Genomic DNA, 19,858 nt, shown 5'->3' with positions numbered 1-19,858 from the left:
CCTGGGTTATCACCTGAAAGCTGTGGGAAGCCTTCTTTGCTTTCAAGTCCCTGCAAACCCATGTGATGCTTCTATTCCATCTTGGAACCTGAATGATGGAGTTGTAGAGAGACCCTACAAGGCCTTTTCTGTCCCAGACTCAGACCTCATCTATTTCTTCATAGGGTTCTTGCTATTGCCCTCTTGAGAAATGAATGACTGTCTTTAGGGGTCTCTCCAATCCTGTAATTCTATCTAGTGGTTCTCTGTTTTATTCCTAGAGCTTCACTTGCCACTGTCCCTGTAAAAGCCTCCACTCTCAACTATTCCCTACTGAATTTGTATTCTCTCTTTCTCTCTCCTCTCATGGTCCAACCTGTATATTATTATTTAATCAAAAATAAAAGCCTTAGGGGTAGAAAAAGGACAGTTTGCTTTCATTCATCACACATCTTTACTGCTCGATGGTAGACACACATGACTTTATTCCATTCCTTGCAGCAGTTTAGGTGCCTGAAGCTTTGAATTCCAGAATGAACTCCTGCGACTCCTTCCTTGAGGTAATGGAGATCTAGTTGACCAGATTTTACAACCACAGGGAGAACAGCGGCAAGGAATCCCACAATGGTGTCCTCTCCCACCCCCACCCTTCACTGGAATGCCAGTTAGTCCTTACAATAGCACTGACAGAAAAAATTCTGCTTCATTGCACAGATAAAGAGATAGACCCAGTTGAGTCAAGTGGTGGAGTAAAACCACACTTGAGTTCAGATCTAACAGCCCCTAAATGAGAGCTCTTTCTCAGCATAAAAGCCTAGTCCTTATTTTATTTTATTTTATTTTATTTTTGTTTAGCATCTAATCTGTAGGTTGTTCTCTTCCTATGCCCTTTAGCTGTAATTATTTTACAGCTAATTGGTCTCTCTCTTACTAAACCGGAAGTTGAAAACATGAAGTCTACAACTGCACGCTTTCATGTGTTCATTTAATCACAGGGCAAATGTCCACTGGCCTACTGAGTGCTAATCTAGGATATGATGCTGATCTTAGGAAGTAAACAGTATGGAAAGACATACACACAAATAGCCTCAAGTTATCACAGACACATGGTTTATAGGGTTAAGAATCAAAGTGCAAGAAATTCTGGCAGTTCCATAGAATGTTTAATTAGTCTGAAGGAGTCAAGGAAGGCTTCAAAGAAGAAGAAATCTGAGAATGGGGGTCTTAAGAGCTGGATAGAAAGATAGGAGCTGGCTGGAGAAGGCACTATGTAAGAAGTATCACCCAGCACAGGAAAGAACCTGCCCTCTTCCTGGGTTGGCAAATAGATGGACATGCTAAGATTTGGGACAAATGGACAAATGGGCCTCAAACACGGATCAGCACCCAAACATGAGTGAGGACTGAGTGGTTCACATCATGCAGGGAATGTGAACACCGTCCTCAGGTGGAAGGCAACCACTGATGGCTTCTCAAGGGGAAAGTGACATTGTCCAACTAAAATCAACACAGCTGGCAACGTTTTATATGATTTGTAGAGGGGAAGAGAAGGAAGTGCAAGTCTTTGTCACTGTAGTTGTTTGTGTTCTCGGGCCCATTGTCCACATATTCCATGCTCTTAATTAATATGGGTTAAGTTGACCTGAGGGTGCAAGATGGTGACCTACCAGAGATTCCGACTCTGACAACATTTGGATGCCCCTGAAGATGCAATACTATTAGTTCAGAGGTATGAGTGCTTCAGATCCTTTATCAACATTTTATTATCTTGCCATTGGGTAACAATAGCTATATCACAGGGGATGTCACAACTGCTTGAGAAATGCTCCTGTGCCATACATATGGTGATATAATTTTTGAGATAGTACACAACATGCCATCCATGGGAAGTTTATGCTGGCTACCAAGGAGTGTCCTGATTATACGTCTTTTTATTTTTCGGATGCAGGATGGAATACAACCTGATTGCTCTTCATTATCTTTTTTGGGCAAGGCTTTTCAGATCCTTCTACCGGGAATGTTTGTGCTGGAGCCTAGTTAGCAAATGACCAATCTACTGCCATTGTAGAAGCAAAGAAGGAAAAGGAGAAGAAGATTAAATGTGGGTTGATGTGATGCCTTTGTGAGTAAAGTGTTTGCTGTACAAGGGCAAGGACTTGAGTTTAGATCCTCAGAGCCCATATAAGTCTGGATGTGATAGTACCCACATCTGTAACCAAGTGTTGCTGTTTTGTCATTGGAGACAGAAGACAGGAGAATCTCTGAATGTTCACAGGCTAATTAGCCAGGCATATGTAGTAGGGAGCAATCAGAGGCCCTGTCTCAAATAAGGTAGAAGGCAATTACCAACTGAAATTGTCCTTTGGCAATCTACTGTTACATGTATTGTAGCCTGTGTTCACATACATAGATACATACAAACAAACATGCATCTCACCCTCCTGTCCTCCCTCTCTCTCTCTCATACAGATACACAAAGATAAAAAAAGAGGATTAAGTGTAAGAATGGTCAATTTCTACTCCACTCTCAATATTTAAACCAGAATTATTTTTCTTTACACTAAACTTTATATGGCATTTGGGTTTATTTATTGATTCATTTGGTTGATTTATCAGAAAGCATTGGTCATGTGACACAGATTGGTTTTGGACTAAAAGATAATTTTCTTTCTTTCTTTCTTTTCTTTTTTTTTGTTTTTTTGTTTTTTTGAGACAGGGTTTCTCTGTATAGTTTTGTGCCTTTCCTGGAACTTGCTTTGGAGACCAGGCTGGCCTTGAACTCACAGAGATCCTCCTGCCTCTGCCTCCCAAGTGCTGGGACTAAAGGTGTGCGCCACCACTGCCCGGCAAAAGATAATTTTCAATACAAGGAGAGCACTACTTTAAAATATGTTTTCCACCTTTTTTGAAAATTTGTTTCATGTACAATATATTTTTTTATCATATTTCTTCAACATTTCCCCCTAACATGCCCCTCTCTCAACTTCTTATCCTCATGTTTTTTAGAGCCTATTGAGTACAGTGTTACTTATGTACTTACAGGTGTAGGTCAATCCACTGGACTATGGGCAATCTACCCAGGGCTACACCTCTGAAGAAAACTGACTCTCCCTCCTCCAGCAGCCCTCAACTACAGATCCTCAGCTAGAGGTTGAGCTGCCTGAGCCACTTCCTGATCCACCCTGGAATCTTGACAGGCTTGATCTTGTGCAGTCCTTATGTACCCAACTATAGTTTGTGAATGCAGGAGTCTTGTCATGGATAGAGGACATTGTTTTCAGTTTCCTCCTTAATCACTGGCTCTCATAGTCTTTCTGTCCCTTCTTCCACAATGGCCGCTGAGTGTTAGGAGGAGATATGTGATAGATGCCCCTGTTAGGTCTGGGCACTCAACCATTATTCATTGTCCCTTGAACAATCATGAGTCTTCTGTACTAACCACTGTCCACTGCAAAAAGAAGGTTCTCTGATGAGGACTAAGAGTTGCACTAATCTATGGGTAGTTAGGCACCCTTCCCATTTAGTAAAACAACAATAACAGGTTCTCTCTCAGTGCCTATGATACACCCAGTCAAAGATTCTTTCCCAGCATCACTTTATTTTAAAATCGAACTTGAACTGTGCATTACAGAAATAGTTAATAAATAAAAAATATTTTTCCATATCTAACTGTGAGATCATGCTAAATGTGATGTATTTTAGTTGGGCACATGTGACTGATCAAAAAATGTGCAGCTAATGTGTGCTAGTCACACAGGTAGAAATGGAATAAGTTTAATATAAACTTTAATAGGCCAAAGACAGGGAGCTTTCTACTTGATTGATCAGAGAATGCACCACAAAAGAACTGATGGGAATTGGCTTGTACTGACAGGATGTCTACTAGGTTTAACTAGGTTCAAACAATATCTATCTATTTGAATTATTATTATTTTAGCTAAGGTCTGAGATGGTTAAAAATATAAGAAATGTTTTTAATTTATATAGTTATATCCAAATTAGTTAGCTATTAAATGAAGATATTTCCCAATAAGTTCTAATAGAGATGAGAAAATTAGTTATTGGTGAGCTTGGTCCATTAATTATTTCCTATGCCCAAAGACCTCCAGGGGTGCCATGGCCCCACAACATAGTCCCAGTGTATTAGACTTTGCAGTTGTTTTCATACATCTGCCGAAGATGAGTGAAATTAGATGATTCCCTGTTGACTATGGATCTGAGGCAGCTACTGTATGTTTTTTTTCCCTAGAGATCACAAATCTGTGACATTCTGCTTTTAGTAAAATTATGCTTCTTTCTCCCCAAAGATTTTCACATGCAAGTGGATTACATAAACTTGAGGAGTTCATAGTGACAGACTCCTGGGAATAGGTAAGTATCCCTATTTTGTTCTAAAAATTATTTTAAATTAGGAAATATTTCAAACATGGGAAAAGCATAGAAAATAATAATGACTATCAAGTCCATTCCCAATTCAATAGATAACAACATTACAACATACCCATTTGCTTCAGATCTTCCCATTTCTCTTTTCAAAGAGAGAGACAGAATAATTACTCATCTTGATAATGCTTCTGCATTGCGTCACTCCCTTCCCCCATCTCCAAAAGAAGCTCCATGCTGAAGTTAGTTGTTCTGTATGGCTTCTATGAATACTTAGTTTTTAACTTCTGTGTGGAAATTAAGCCCCACAAGTGTTATAATTCATGGCTGCTGATTCTGCAGAAGGGGTATCAGAGCTTGTGCATTGGCAACTCTATACTGCTTCTGCAGTCAGCACAGTTGCTGGGGCTCAAGCATTGCCATGCATGTTAATCTAATGAGCTTACTTCCACTGTTCCGTTTCCTTGTCTCAGTCAATCACATCTTATTTAAGCTCTTTCCATTCTTTGGCCATAACTGAGGCAAACATGTATGCTTTTTTAAATGGCAGGTATTAAAGTAGAGTTGTGTCATCATTTAGGGTAGGCTACCCTGGACAGTCAGCAGATATGTGATGGCACAGACAAGTTCATTTCTTTCTCACCAAGTGAGCAGGTACTTATATTAACAGATGCTTGGGAGTTAGTAGTATGTGTTGACTTGACTGGTTCACAGATTCCCACATATAGATTAAGATAAAAGGTAGATTATTGAATCTACTCTGAAAAAAAGGGAGAATATGGATATGATAAAATAAAAAGGGTAGATTATTGAATCTACTTTTTAAAAGCAACTACTAGTTTTAAATATTTTCCACTGGATTAGATTTTTGTATATTGTTTACAAATTGTGTATTTGATACAAATTTGATATTGATTTTGTTAGAACATACTGTACATACAAGTTATTTTACCTATGCATCTCATTTAACAATGTAATGCAAATTGCTAGTCCTTAAAAGTTATTATGAGAAACTGCTTAAGATGTAAAGAAATGCAGGTTAGTGGTTATTCACCTATTACAATCATCAGATTAGGTATTTTTTCAAGATTAAACAGCTATATTTTAGATAGACAGGTCATCTTCAAACACTTCAGAAATCTGCAGAATATGGCATTTAAGATGTTTTAATAACATAGATTTTTTTTATTTGACAATGAGACATGTCTGCTGCTGGCAGCACCAATCTACATTAGAGAAGATGCTGGGCATTGAAGAAACTCCATATGGAGTTCACTTGCTTTGTGGCAAAAGTTAGCCATTGGGCAAGAAAGTGCCTTTGCCTCGACTGTTGACAGTATGCTATCTGAAATGGACAAGCAGGACACAAAAGAAAGGACTGCTAAACCTTGCCAAGACAAGGTAGGAAGGCCCTTCAGGCTTCACAGAAAAGTCTGTCAGATATGCTAGGCCTGTAAGCCAAAGATGGATGCCCCAACATTGCAGAGGAAACTTGTTCAGGCAGCTAGCTGTTTCTACCATTGCTCACATTTTTTGGAAGTTGCTTGCCTGCACTTCCTGTTTACTTAGGTAGTATTATTTCCTTCTTGGGTCTCTGAAGGAGCTGAAGACTAGATAGTTGTAGTTTTCCTTGTTAACAGATTCAGAAAAGAAACTCACTAAAGAGGTGTAAAGTGTGTAAGTTTGAAAGACATCAAAAGATAGTTTTCAGTTGGTAATATAAGTTAGGATAGAAAGTTGAATTAGATACAACACTTTGAATTCACCAAAATATGATAAATAATGGAGTATTTTCTCTGAATTTGTCAAATGTTTATGGACTCAACATTTTAATGTAATTCTTAACTGTATATATTATATATAGTTATTATACTTATTGTATATAGTTTTTCTTATATTAGTTATAGCCAGGCGGTGGTGGTGCATGCCTTTAATCCAAGCACTTGAGAGGCAGAGCCAGGTGGATCTCTGTGAGTTCTAGGCCAGCCTGGTCTACAGAGCGAGATCCAAGACAGGCACCAAAACTATACAGAGAAACCCTGTCTCAGAAAAAAAAAAACATATATACATACATATATATATATATGTTATTATAATACATGTACATATATACATATTAGTTATAATCTTTTATTATTTTAGACAAAAAGGGGAAAAGTAGTGATATATTGTGTATCAAATAAAACTTGTCTGAATATCAGATGACAGAACTAACTAGCCACAGAGTTAGCCATAGAGGTCAAGCAGTTGTGTCATACACCTTCAGTCCTAGCACTCAGGAGGCAGAGGTCGAGATCCATCTGGATTTCTGTGAGTTCAAGGCCACATTGGGCTACATGATATTAATCCTGTCTAAAAGAGAAACAGAGCCAGGCAGTGGTGGCACACACCTTTAATTCCCACACTTGGAATCACACTCCTTTAATCCCAGCACTAGGAAAGTTGATACAGGAAGTGATATGGCTAGGCAGAGAAAAGAATATAAGGCGGGAGGAGATAGGAACTTGATTCTTTCAGGCACTTTCAGGCTGAGGAGTTGGTGCGGGTAAGAGGTGATGGCTGTGGCTTGCTCTGCTCCTCTGATCTTTTAGCTTTCACCCTTTAGGATTTATGCAACATCAGCTGGCTAAACTTTATTTCTGGGAGTGTCTGTGAGGGTGTTTATGAAAAATAGCAGAGTTTGAACCACAGAAGAGACACAGACAGCTCTTGTGGGTGGGGCCCTTACTGAAGTTTGAGTAGATGGGGGAAGGGAGGCTTTGCCAGCTCTCTATCTGACTGATTTGAGGACCTCTTTCTTCTAACCTGAGTGCTCTTGATTCTCAGGCCTTCAGAGTGGGACTGGAATCTGTATCTCTGGTTTAAGACTTTCCAAGTGGGTCTGGGGTCTGCATCCTTGGCTCTTTTAACTCCTGGACATCCAAACTACAGCACTCTCACGGGCTTGAAGCTTAGAGGTGGTAGGTCATAAGCCTTGGCAACTTCCTTGTGATCAAACCAGGCCAGTACCTCTCCTAAAATACTTATCTTTATTATTTCTCTGGAGAATCATGAATAATACAGGGTGTTTCTCCTCAGGGATGTGAGGAGACCCAGTTTCTGGTCCACTTGTACTAAATTACTAGATGACAAAATTGCCCATGCTCTTCCTTATGGGCCAAGGTGATATCGGTAGCTACAAATATATTATTCAGTACTTGTAGCAATGTTGCACATTAAATGGAGAGTCCTTATAAAACCTAAAGAAAAAATACTATTCCTTAAGGTAGACCCTGATGGTTTATGGGATTTGTTCAGCGGCTTGCATCTGCAACAAATGTGGAAAAGTATGACTAAGGTCATCCTCGCAGGGTGGCCTCATCCTACTGCCTAGAGTCCTATTCACGATAGGTTTAACTAATTGTTACATGAAATGAATTGTTGGATTTGATTCACTCTCAGGTGAGTAAGGTTTATCAAAGTGACAAATAAGTTTGTCTGTTTATTAAAAAAAAATCCAGAAGCAAAGAAAGCATAAAGAGTCGAGAGGGTACTTCCACAAGTCATTCTCTATAAGTTCCTGCATGACTTGCAAGAAGAGGTGGTTTGGGGCTGTGTCAATCAAAACTGTCTCTCTTGATATGTGTGACCATCTTTCTCAAGAATAGTTTCAATAAGTTTCTACTCTTAAAGAACCAGATTCCCTAAGCTCAGGGGTCCTTTCTTATTACTCAGCCAGTTGTGTATGTATGTTCCCTTTGCTCTCTCCAAGTCCCCCTGTAAATGATTGTATATGGGGCCTTGACAAGAAAATGGCAACACCATGGCCACTGAATGCTAATACTGTGGCTGCTGTTATTGCTGTAACAAAGATCTTTGCCACTGATCCAGGAATTTTATATCTTCTGTGTGCATTCATAATAATGCTAACTTATGCCAGCTTGCATGTAGGGTAAAATGTCAGATCTTTCAACGGTCTCACCAGTGAGAAAATAAAGGTAACATAACTCAGGTTATCTTGTGTAAATACCTAACAACTTCTGTTATTTTATGTATTTCAGAAGTGCAAGGTTTGGAGTCAGGCTGCATTGTTGCTAAGTTATTTGTGAGTCTGAAGCCCCATGTTTCTGTGAGTGTTTAGGTCAGTTATTCAGTTTTATAAAAAGCAAAACAAAACAAAAACCCTGGTTGATGGTCAACACCTGTGGCTACTTGTCAGCGTCTCACCCTTTATACTCTCTCTTAGCATCTCATATCTTCATTTCTAAAATAGCAAGCCAATGGTAAATTTGTCACAGGACACCTGAGAAACCCTCATTATCAAAAGGACAGTTACATATTGTAATCCACAGCTTGAAGACATAGAAGGCATCTTAGCCAGAGTCTGACTGGTTGGTTAAAGGAAGAATCTTCATTTAGTGTGGCCTGTATCTCTGCAGACAGCTTTGACAAGACAATCCTGCTGATACAGCCTGTCTGGCAGACATGGGGGCAAAATGAATCTGTATTCCATTGCTTTCTCAGGAATGAAATAGATATGAAGCTGAGCCAAGGGCCTGACTTAAGACACTCAGCTTGGGATCCTTGTTTGTCCTGAACATTAGATCAGTTGTCTTTGCATTGTGGTGTCATTGGAAAATCTGCTTGTTAATGACACTTTTCTGTTTGGGACTCTGTAAGAACTGACTGGTGGACAGAGGGCATGGAATCCCCAGTGAAAAATAGGTCAGAAGAGATCTGCTCTGCACAGGGTCTGGGGGCACAGCTGTGACTGAGCCTTTTACTCTTTGCTCTGCAGACAGTTCTTTATTGCAAGTGGTATTCCTAATATACATGACAGGAGGTGACGGGTCAAACGTCGGGAGTCTTGATTGACAGGGCAGAGGCCCAAGCCTGTAGGGAAGAGGAAGAGGACTGTGAAAGACATTGCAGAGGAAAGTTGTTGTCCAGTCAGGGTGGCCAGGACTACTGGAGCTCACTTTTCTACATCTCCATACCCAAGCCCTGTGTCTCAGGGCTTGTGGCTCCACCTCTTGCACATTACTATTCCTTTTATGGAACACTGAGAAGCTATGGCTTAATTGAATACACAACTTCTTCCACCTTGAAGGACAATGAAGGGGGACTGCTGACCTTGATGGTCACCCAGATTTAGGGATTCACAAGGCCATGTTCCACTGTCTTTCAAGCCAGAGCACTACATGGATATATTTTTAATCTATTTTACAAATATGTTTTAATATAAAGTTTGAAACTCTTAAAAGTGCCTGAAGTACTACTGCACCCTTTTCACACATTTCTCCCTCCTATGAAGTGTATCTTCCTCTTCATTTTCAGGCCTATATTTCTTGAACTTTTTTTTTTTTAAAGTTCTACTATCAAGGGACTTTGCTTTTTTTCTCATTAAGACCATGAACCACAGGAGTGTCTGATTAAATTAACCACCAGTTCCAGAGCCCAAGCAGCTCTGTTTAATCTTCAGTTCTCTCATCCACTCCAGAGTGTTGGGACCACTTCTCCCCTCCTATCACACTGGGTCCCCATGGCACAGGGACACTTTCTTGTTGCCGGCCCCCAAAGACATGCCTCTCATCAGCAGCAGTCAGCATAGATCAGTGTTGTATATCATGAGGACATTTGTTCCCCATAAAATAAGCTATGAGAGGGAGGAGCACTATAATTTAGAGAGAAGAAAATATTTCATATTTTCACAATCACATTTTCTGAGAAATAGAGTGCAGCCACAGTACGTGGAAAGGGAGCATCGCACCTGCTTCGCCCGGTCGCCCCCACCTGCCTGTGTTTCCCCTTACCTATTTTATCTTTTCATTTGAGTTCTGCACTTCACCTTGTCCTCTCCTCTTATCTGCTTCCTCTGAATTTATTAATCAGGCCATCCATCTTTACTGTGTAGGCAGCGCCATCATCACAAATCCTGCAGCATCTCACGAGGACTGTAAAGCAAAGCTCTTTCAGAGGCCTCAGAATGGTGACTGGTTGCATAAAGTAGATTACGCCTGTCTGGAGTTCCCTGGAAATTGTTGTATTCCACTTATTACCTGTCTTTGAAATGAAAATATCAAGATAGTTTATCTTTGAAATGCTCCTCTCTAGACTATGATGTTGAAAACTTAATAGTGTCATGAATTCAGTTTAAAACAACAATCTATTTATTCAAGATACCCTCTCTTCAATACTACGCCTTGGAAATGCTCTCAGCAAAGCTGTGCCTTTTAGTATTGTTTTCATTCCATGTATTTATTGAAGACTAATGTAATCTGTTGAGTCAAAAGGATACATGGCACTGGAAGGTTGACAAGGGAAAGAAAGGGAGTGGGAGAGAATACAAAAAGGGAGGGAGCGAAGGAGGGAGAGAATGACTTTTTAATGAGGTTATCATACTGAAGTCTGCTTGAAGAGGAAAGTATTTCTGAGATGTGATTTCTTCTTTGTCATTGTCTTTGTCTTTCTCAAATACAGAGCACCTGAGAGTGGAGGTCACTTGCTTGTTTGGATGATTCCACTTTACACCCTGTAACACTAAGACTTAAAGACAGATAGATTTGATGCTTCCCACTTATTTCCTTCTCAGATGAGTGGTCAGAGCTGCAAGCCGACATTGACTCCATGCTTCCTTTCCAGCTGCTGCCCCTGTAATTGGAGAAGTCATTTTCATCTGGCTGATTCACCCTCACTCTCCCCAAGGGCTACTGGCAGTGTCTGGAGATGCCTTTGGTTGTCACAGCAGCATGCAGGATGCAACAGCAGCATCTTACAGGGAGAGGATGAAGACGCTACTAACTGTTTCATAATGCTACCCTAGTCCCCTCAACAAAGAATTTTCTGCATCAAAGTTGGTAGCACCAAAGAGATTAAGAAACGCTGATTTACACTAACCACATCCAGGAGGAAATGGCAAAGGTAGTAGAGGAGAAGACAGAGGGAAATAGAAAGAAACTTGGAAATTGCTGCAGCCTTGTTGTACAAACCCATGCATGTCATGTCTCTCATCAAATCCCCTGTCACAAAATTACCAGGAAGTATAATAGATCTTTCTCTCTAATCTTCCTTCAGCCAAAAGGGGATATAAGACTGGACATGTTAAGTAATGTACTACACTTTCTTATTTTTTGCAAGTGTAGTTCTAAAGCCCCCTCTCCTCTATTTCCCCTCCTCAGGAGCAGAAAGCTGGTGATTTTATTAGTATCTCAGAGGGAAGATAATGGAAGCTGGCTGGTGTGTTTTATCCATACATTTATCCTTTGGGATGCCAACATTTAATATGATGTAATTAAGTGACTGTGAATTCCTAGGATGGTTCTAACAGTACAAAGTTGTAAGACTTTATTTGTATACTAATGTTTTCCTTGGGAAAATATGCCCTTTATTTTGCTATTTGTAAAAAGTGGATTACTACATAAAAAAGTCACCAGCCTTGGAGATGTAGGGCTATGGTATGATACCTAGCATCCCATGTTTAGATAGAGAACAGTGTCTTTGCTTTTGAATGAAGAACAGACCCCACACTGTTCTACACAGAGGCTTTAGCCAGAAAACAAGGAGTTCCAGAGCTGAAATTACTGAACATTGATTTTTTTTTATAAAAAAAAATGAACAAATGAACAAACAAACAAATATCAGTAACTACAATAATCCACAACTAGACCATCTTTTGCTCTGACTATCTTGAAGAAAGTTTGATTTTTTTTTATCCACTGGAACAATGGAAAGGATGAACTTCATTCAAGTTCCCTCTAAGGAACTTAGTGTTTTTTGTTGTTGCTGTTGTTTGTGGTTTGTGGGTTTTTTTTTTTTTTTTTTTTTTTTTTGCATATGACAGAAATTTTTGACTGACCAGAAAAGAATATGGTGAAAATATTTCTGTTAAACATCAGTCACTTTGAGCATTTTCAGGTATGAATGAAAAATGGTGGCTGCAACAGCATGCCTTCCCTTTGACACCTGGTCTTCTTGGTTCAGAATTCCATTGGGGAACATTTGCTTTTCTTGCAAGTTCTGTAAGAGAATTCATGTCAATCAGCACAGCAGCTTGGATGTAGTTCTGCTTAGTAATAACCTGCTGCTGGTGGCTGTTACCTTGGTGATGGCCCATCCCATCTGCTTTGGGTCAACCTGATTTCCAGCCTATAATCTACATCTTCTAGGGTTTTTAAATGGCTGTTTTCCCAATTGTTGTAAGTAGGTATTTTAGATATGGCTGCAAATAACCTTTAAAAGTGTAAGAATGGCAGATATAGAAAAATAGTACAAGTTGTTGTAATAGAGTTTTAGAACTTTGGGTGGTCAAACTCTTAAATTCTTATTGGAAAATACAGATTAAAAAGTAACTTAGCAAAAAAAAAATCAGACATTTTGTTATATTTTTCATTATCTGATATTGTTCTAATTTGCTCATAAATTGTTCCCCAAAGGATTATATACTGGTGAGTGGTGCTGTTTGGGTAGGGTCTAAAAACTTCAGGAAGTGGGGTCACTGAGGTCATTGTGGGCATGTTGTTCCTGGGCCTTTCCTGCTTTGCTCTCTGCTTCCTGTCTAGTACGAGGTAGAAAAGCTCTCTTTACCCTATGCCCCCATCACTAAGATGTTCTGATGTTCTCTCTCCACTCTGAGGCTAATAGACCATGAGCTGGCCCCTTCTGAAACCATGTTGAAACTATGTTGCTTCAAGTAATGAGAATTGTAACTAATCTAGACACATTTTTATACTCTCTGATTTTTATAACCTGCCTTGGACTCAGTCTTCAGATTTAGAGGCTCATTCTCAATCTAAAAGTTTGGAGACAAAACCCTCCACTTGAGGCGTGAATCTAATTACAGAGTCCCCAAAGACTTACTAGACCCATGAATGTAATTGTTTAGCAAATTCATTTTATTTTATTTGAAAATAAAGAGTTGCTAATTCTTAAAATGCTAGTATTAAGATTTCTCATAAACCCCTGGGATTCTGGTTTAGGTTATTTGGCAAACTCCCAGTGCAGCATTAGTTTCAGCTTTGTAGGTTGTCAGACGTCAACGCTGCCATGTGAAGTTTGTACCGTACTCTATGACCCAGAATCTCACTGTGGGGACCATGATCACCTGGGAATTTGTAAGAAATATAAATTTTAGGTCATCATTCTAGTCTTAGGAATCAGAAACTCTGCACCTATGGCCTAGCATACTGGCTTCTCAAGTTTTCTATATGATTTTGGGTCACACTAAATTTTGAGAGCTTCAGCTGTTCAGAATTGCCATCCAATGGTCCATTGCCTACTTCCTGAGCTCGCCAGGGGTCAGGAACTCAATCTTGTGTCTAATTGCTGTAGAGTTCTTCCTTTTATTGAGGTGTACTTTATTTCCCTCTTTTTGTCACTGTTGCCTCTTTGTTTTCCCTTTCTGGACTCTAGATAACTTCGTAAAGCAATAACCATGTGGATCTTAGCATTTTGAGAAGATGAGCTCATTGCCTCTGGGCTGTGAGACCTCCTGCCATTCTTTGAGGCTATCATGATCTTACTCCCATGTTTTAAAAAGATCTCTAGAAAACTTCAATTTCTCTTTTTTCAAAACTAAGCAATTGTAAGCAGCCTGGGAAAGAATGCAAATTTGTGCTCTTATTTTGACATTTCTTCCAACATTGATTAGGTAATTCTGATCTGTTTATTATTTTGTGCTAGGGTGTGAACATTTTGTAACGATTACTCTCTGTTGGTATTTTCTTGTTGCAGGGAAATTCATAGCATAAGAACTAAGTGTTACACCATGAAACTAAGATTCTTGTGAGATTTGTAAATTAAATTTCCTTTCCAACTTTTGTTTAATATATTCAGTGTCACCTTGTGAGGCAACTGAGATAATTTTGTGTACCCTATCAATTTATTTCCTGTTTGACATCTGTGTTTGTTTATATAGCTTTCAGAAGTAGAGAATTCTGTCACCAATTAATGTTGATGGTTTTGAGTTACAGAGAAGAGAGTATGCTTACAAATGAAAGTGTTCATTTCTGAGTTGTGTTTTGCTGTAGCGAAGTGCTTTCCAAGTAAATATTCACTGACTTTATTGAATACTTCTATTGGATAATGAAATCACAAGCTTTCAGAGCAGGGGGTTTGAATATTATTTATTTGAAAGAAACTTTTCTCTTGTTTAATAGAGAGGCAATTGAATATATGACTGACTATCTATCTATCTATCTATCTATCTATCTATCTATCTATCTATCTATCTATCTATCTACCTACCTATCTATCTATATCAAGTAATTGGCCAAGTATGTTTCCTTGTGAAGGTCAACTGTGCAGTAAAGGGGACTGACCATACAATGTTAACATGGACATTTTTTTGTTTATTTTCTTACTTTTTGAGAAAAGTTTATTATAAATTCATATGTGGGAAATTAAAAGAGTTTGGAGGAGAGGAAAAGAGATTAGAATGAATGTACACAGCTTCTGCATATCAGGAGGGCTCTCATAAAATAAGATATCATCCAGCTGGGGCTATTTGAAAGAACTTCTGGCAGAAACTAGCTGAGATATGGGAAAGGGATGAGCTGGTCAGTCCAGTCGGCCCACACACATGTCCAGGTGGTTCCTTTTGGTTCTGTCTTGTAGTCACATTCAGCCTTTAGGTAGAGGCACTCAACAAGCAGATGAGAAAGAATAGAAGTTACTGATTTCTGACACTTTAGAGTGTTTGATAAATCACCTAGAGGCCACTGTCAAAATATCACTTAAGTGGCTTTGTGTTTGGGGCTGGATCTACATATTTTACATAACTTTGGTAGCTTAATGTACAACTGAGATTGGAAAACACTATGTATTCTCCATCACTCATGGTGTCCTCTGTAAAGACATGAAAATTCTAAAAAGGGGGATGAATAATGTTGCGTTTTTTTCAAAGCATATGCTACATTTTGATCTTGTAGATATTATAGATCCATAAATAATTGGTGTTCTCTTGTGATTTCAAAGACAACATTGAGTTACGTTAGCATCTGCTTAGAACAGAATTTCTACAATGTATTTTTACACGGTATGTTTTTAGCCTGTTTCATTTAGCTGCATTTTTTTGATGTGTTTGTTTCCATTAAGAATTTTTGCAGCGACAATGACTTTTTTTTGGTATTAAAAATGTTGTAAATACCAGTTGTCATCCCCACATAAATGGGGGAAATATCACAAATCTAGATGAAGAGCTACAGGCAACTGATGGCTGTTAGGGGAGGGAGAATAGGTCTTCGCAAGCGATGAGTCCTCTGATAGATTGTCCAATCCCAAGTAGTCAGCCCTAAACACACATACTGATGAGAAATTCTAAATGGGCTCATCAGGTTGCATTTATACATATGCATATATGTAGCAATAGTGATTAAAGAAGCCATAAAGTTGGAGGAAGTGGGGGGACATGGGTAGGTGTTGGAGGAGGAGGGTTAAAATATATAAATACAGTACTCGTGTATGATATTCTCAGAAAGATTTTTTTCTTAATGTCTCTGTAAATAAGGATGTCTCTCTCGGTGGGTAAGGGTGCTTGTTGTGCAGGCATAGGGAGCTGAGTTCATATCTGGAGCATCCATGTGAAAATTCAGACGTGGCTGCATATGTGTCTGTAGCCTCAGCACTGTGGGATAGAGACAGGAGAAGTTCTGGGGCCTGCTGGCTGCTAGCTTAGCTTCAGCTTCAGTGAGAGACTCTGCCTGGAAGGGAAAAGGTAGAACATGATAAAGTCAGAAACTCGGCTTCCTCTGGCTTCAGCATGCACTCATGACATATAGCACCAGCCTTCTCTATGTACACACACACACACACACACACACACACACACACACACACACACACACACACACAGAGAGAGAGAGAGAGAGAGAGAATGGTGTGAATGAGTATAATAATTGTACCAAGCATCTTATTATACAGATCATGAAGCTATTTTAGTGAGTCTCACTCAGAAATCTTGAATCATCTGCTGTACTTCATTTTCCACGTGCAATGATTCTATGATAGTTGGCTAAACAAAGAGAATCGTGTTATAGAATGTATGAAATCATATGTTAACTCCCCTTTATGTGTTTCACAGTGAACAGTACAATTTAAGGGCTTTAAGAAGAACTGCAGTTAAGATAGTTAAATAAATTTTTTTAAAATTTATTCTTCTTACACATTACAGCCTGACCACAGTTTTCCCTCCCTCCCCTCTTCCCAGTTGCCTCCTCCCTCTCTTCTCTCCCAGATCCACTCCTTCTCTATTTCCCCCCAGAAAAGAACAGACTCCCTAGAGATATAACTGAACACACAGCATAGCAAGTTACTGTAACACTAGGCACAAACTCTCATATTAAGGCTGACCTAGGCATCCTATTAGGAGGAAAAGGGTCCCAGGAGCAAGCAAAATAAATCTTTAACAGAGTCAGACACAAATAAATCTTTAACTCAGTATTCTTCAAACTTTTCTAAGTCACACATTCTCCCAACTGCTTCAGATGAGAGATTTTCTGGAACAATATTTTAATTGAGAACTGATATGTTATTTCTATATTTGTGAGTCTCGCATGCATCATAGGCATTGAATAAAGATATTGTGCTGGAAGAATATAGATGATCAGGAATCACTGATAGAAATAAACTGAGTTAAGTGAGTTACCTCCAAGAAAAGTGTGCATGTCTATGGACACTTGTAAAGAAACAGGTATAATAAAGAGGAGCAAGAGAATGTTGCATTGATTTCTCTTCTTGTGACTGTAGGAGGGAGAGTACCAGAGCTACAATTTGAAGTACATTAAGTAAACCTGGGATCCTAGATGAATTCTGTCACATTTCACCTGGGTACTCATGGCACTATCATAATTTGTGAAGGATATAATAATCATTTCTCCAGTTCTCAATGGTCTGGGGAGAAATTTGTATAGGCTCATATTCCAGAAAGGTTAAGGCATTGCAAGAAGATTTTAATTTAAGAATATGTGAGCCATGTGTACTGGCTTGTGTCTGTAATTCCAGCTATTCAGCCTGAGGTGGGAGGATCCCTTGCGTTCATGAATTTGAGAACAGCCTTAGAAACATAGCAAGATCACATCTCACTAAAAATAATGAAGATATTACTCTTTCTGAGGGTACTAGATCTTCCACTGCTTTATAGACATGTTATATGGTTTCCAGACAATTTGGTCAGACTGAGGAAATGAAATATTCATTTCTTGTTCACATGGTCTCACTTTCTGTTTCATTCTCAGGATTAATAGTAAAAATCAAACATTTTATTTTGGGGGAACACTTAGTGTTTCTGTTGCTGTGAAGAGATGCCATGACCATGGAAACTTTTATAAAGGAAAACATTTAATTGGGGCTGGCTTACAGTTCAGAGGCTTAGTCCAATATCACCAAGGTGGGAAGCATGTCAACATGCAGACAGACATGGTTCTGGAAAAAGAATTGAGAATTCTACATCAAGATCTGAGCCACTGAGCCTGGGCTTTAGCTTCTGAGACCTCAAAGACCACCCCCTAGTGACACACTTCTGTAAACAGAGGTGCAGATTTTCTGTCCTGACAGCCCAGTCCCAAATAAATACATTAAAGCTTATATTAATTATAAAATGCTTGGTCAATAGCTCAGTCTTATTATTAACTAGCTCTTATTTTAAATTAACCCATTTCTATCAATCTATGTATTGCCACATGGCTTTACATGTGCTCTGGCATCTTGCTAACTTTATCCTGCTTTGCTATAGGCCAAACAGCTTTATTATTAACCAATGAGAGTAATTCATATTCACAGCACATAGAAGAACTATCCCACAGCATTTCTCCATTTCTATCTAGTCAAAGGGGAAGGTTTTAACTTTAACATAGTAAAAATACATACAACAAAACAGTCATCAAGCAAGAATTACAGTTACAATATCCAGTCTATTTGTATTTGACAAAAACAGAGAAAACATTTAATTATTTTAAGATAGGCTTGGTGAGTCCAAAGGTATATATATAAAATTTACCCTTTCATCATAACTAAGAAAAATTATAACTATGACTATCTAGACTTCAACTCCATCAAAGACTTCAGAAGAATGAAATGCTACCTAATGCCAGGGACATCAGGCTGCCTAGACAGTCACCCAGAGTTTTTTTTTTTTTTTTTTTTGTAACATTGGGACATCTATCTTTGGCCTACAGGCCTAGCATATCTGACAGACTTTCCTGTGAAGCAGGGAATTTTGACGTACTGTCCTACCTTGTCTTGGCTAAGTTTGGTAGTCTCCTTTCTTATGTCTTGTTTGTTCAGTTTGGACAATTAACTGAGGCAAGATAATTTTCTTTCTCATATGGCTAGCTTTTGCCATAAAGAAAACAAACTTTATCTGGAGTTTCTATGATGCCTATTATTTTCTCTGGAGTACATTGGTACTGCCAGAAGAAGACAAAGATGTGTCTCACTGTCATGAAAAGTTTAAGTTATTAAAACATTTTGAATGTCATACTCTATAGGTCTTTGAAGTGTTTGAGATTACATGTCTATCTGAAATATATCTCTGTATACCCAGAAAATCTGACATGACTATAAGTTTGACTATTATAGATGATTATTAATCTGTACTTTTAAATTATACATTATATTTTTAAATGAGTTGTATAAACATAATATCCTAAACAAGAGTAGAAATATATACATATAACAAAATTAAATTTGTATCAATAAGCCAAAATCCATACCAATATAAAATATTTTGAGATTAACAGTTATTTTTTGGATTAAATTAGATTCAATAATTTACCTTTTTCCCTCATCATTTTTATATCATATCCCCCTTTTTTCTTTTAGAAAGAGATTGACTATGACCAATAACAATGTATAACCAACCCCCTTTAAATGAAAATAAATATTTCCAACCAACATTTTGGGAATGTGGGCATAGTTTTCTAGACTATATCCTGCTGATTGATGGAGCTGTTAATCTTTGAGGGATCCTGAGAAAATCAAGGTAATTATTGAGTCTTGGCTGGAGTATTCTGTGAGGATGGATCATCTTAGTAGCCTTGAAGCTGTTTTGGATGCCAAATCACCGGGGCTGTTTTTACTGGTGTCTTGTCCCCTTGTTCTGTCATGTAGTGTTTTTTAGGTTTATTTCTTTATGTCTGTAGAGAGGATTTCAGGGGTTCTTCCTTGTTCAAACCTGATTTTCCTTAACCCGGAGTGAATCTATAGCCTCTCATTTCCTGTGGAAAGAAAAACCTCTCATCCAAATTAACATATATTAAATTAACATGACTGAAACTTTGAAGTCAAGATAGTTTTAAAATATATAGGTTGGTTTAATATAATAGTTTTCATAATCCAAGGTTTCTTAGTAGTTATTATTTACTCATTAATAGTCAAAAATATAATGACAAAACACAATAAAATATAGAATATAGACTCTCTGTATATTTCCCATTTTTATGTGGCTTATTACAGTTTTTTTAATTACTCTATTTCTTTTAAAGGGACTTTACTTATTGTTTATGTTATTTTTTAAATTTATGAT

General features: G+C 38.4%; 1 long non-coding RNA gene across 1 annotated transcript in view; it reads left to right on the top strand.

Moving 5' to 3' along the window:
- Window positions 1–19,858, top strand: part of LOC119088501 — a 101,876-nt gene that overhangs the window by 46,602 nt on the left and 35,416 nt on the right. The window contains exon 2 of the long non-coding RNA XR_005092147.1: window positions 4,287–4,350. This is a non-coding gene — a long non-coding RNA (uncharacterized LOC119088501). The remainder of the gene's footprint in view (window positions 1–4,286; window positions 4,351–19,858) is intronic.

This window comes from Peromyscus leucopus, chromosome 9 (genome assembly GCF_004664715.2).
Source record: "Peromyscus leucopus breed LL Stock chromosome 9, UCI_PerLeu_2.1, whole genome shotgun sequence".
NCBI lineage: Eukaryota > Metazoa > Chordata > Mammalia > Rodentia > Cricetidae > Peromyscus > Peromyscus leucopus.
The sequence above is the reverse complement of the archived record's forward strand: the minus strand, read 5'-3'. Positions and strand labels throughout refer to the sequence as shown.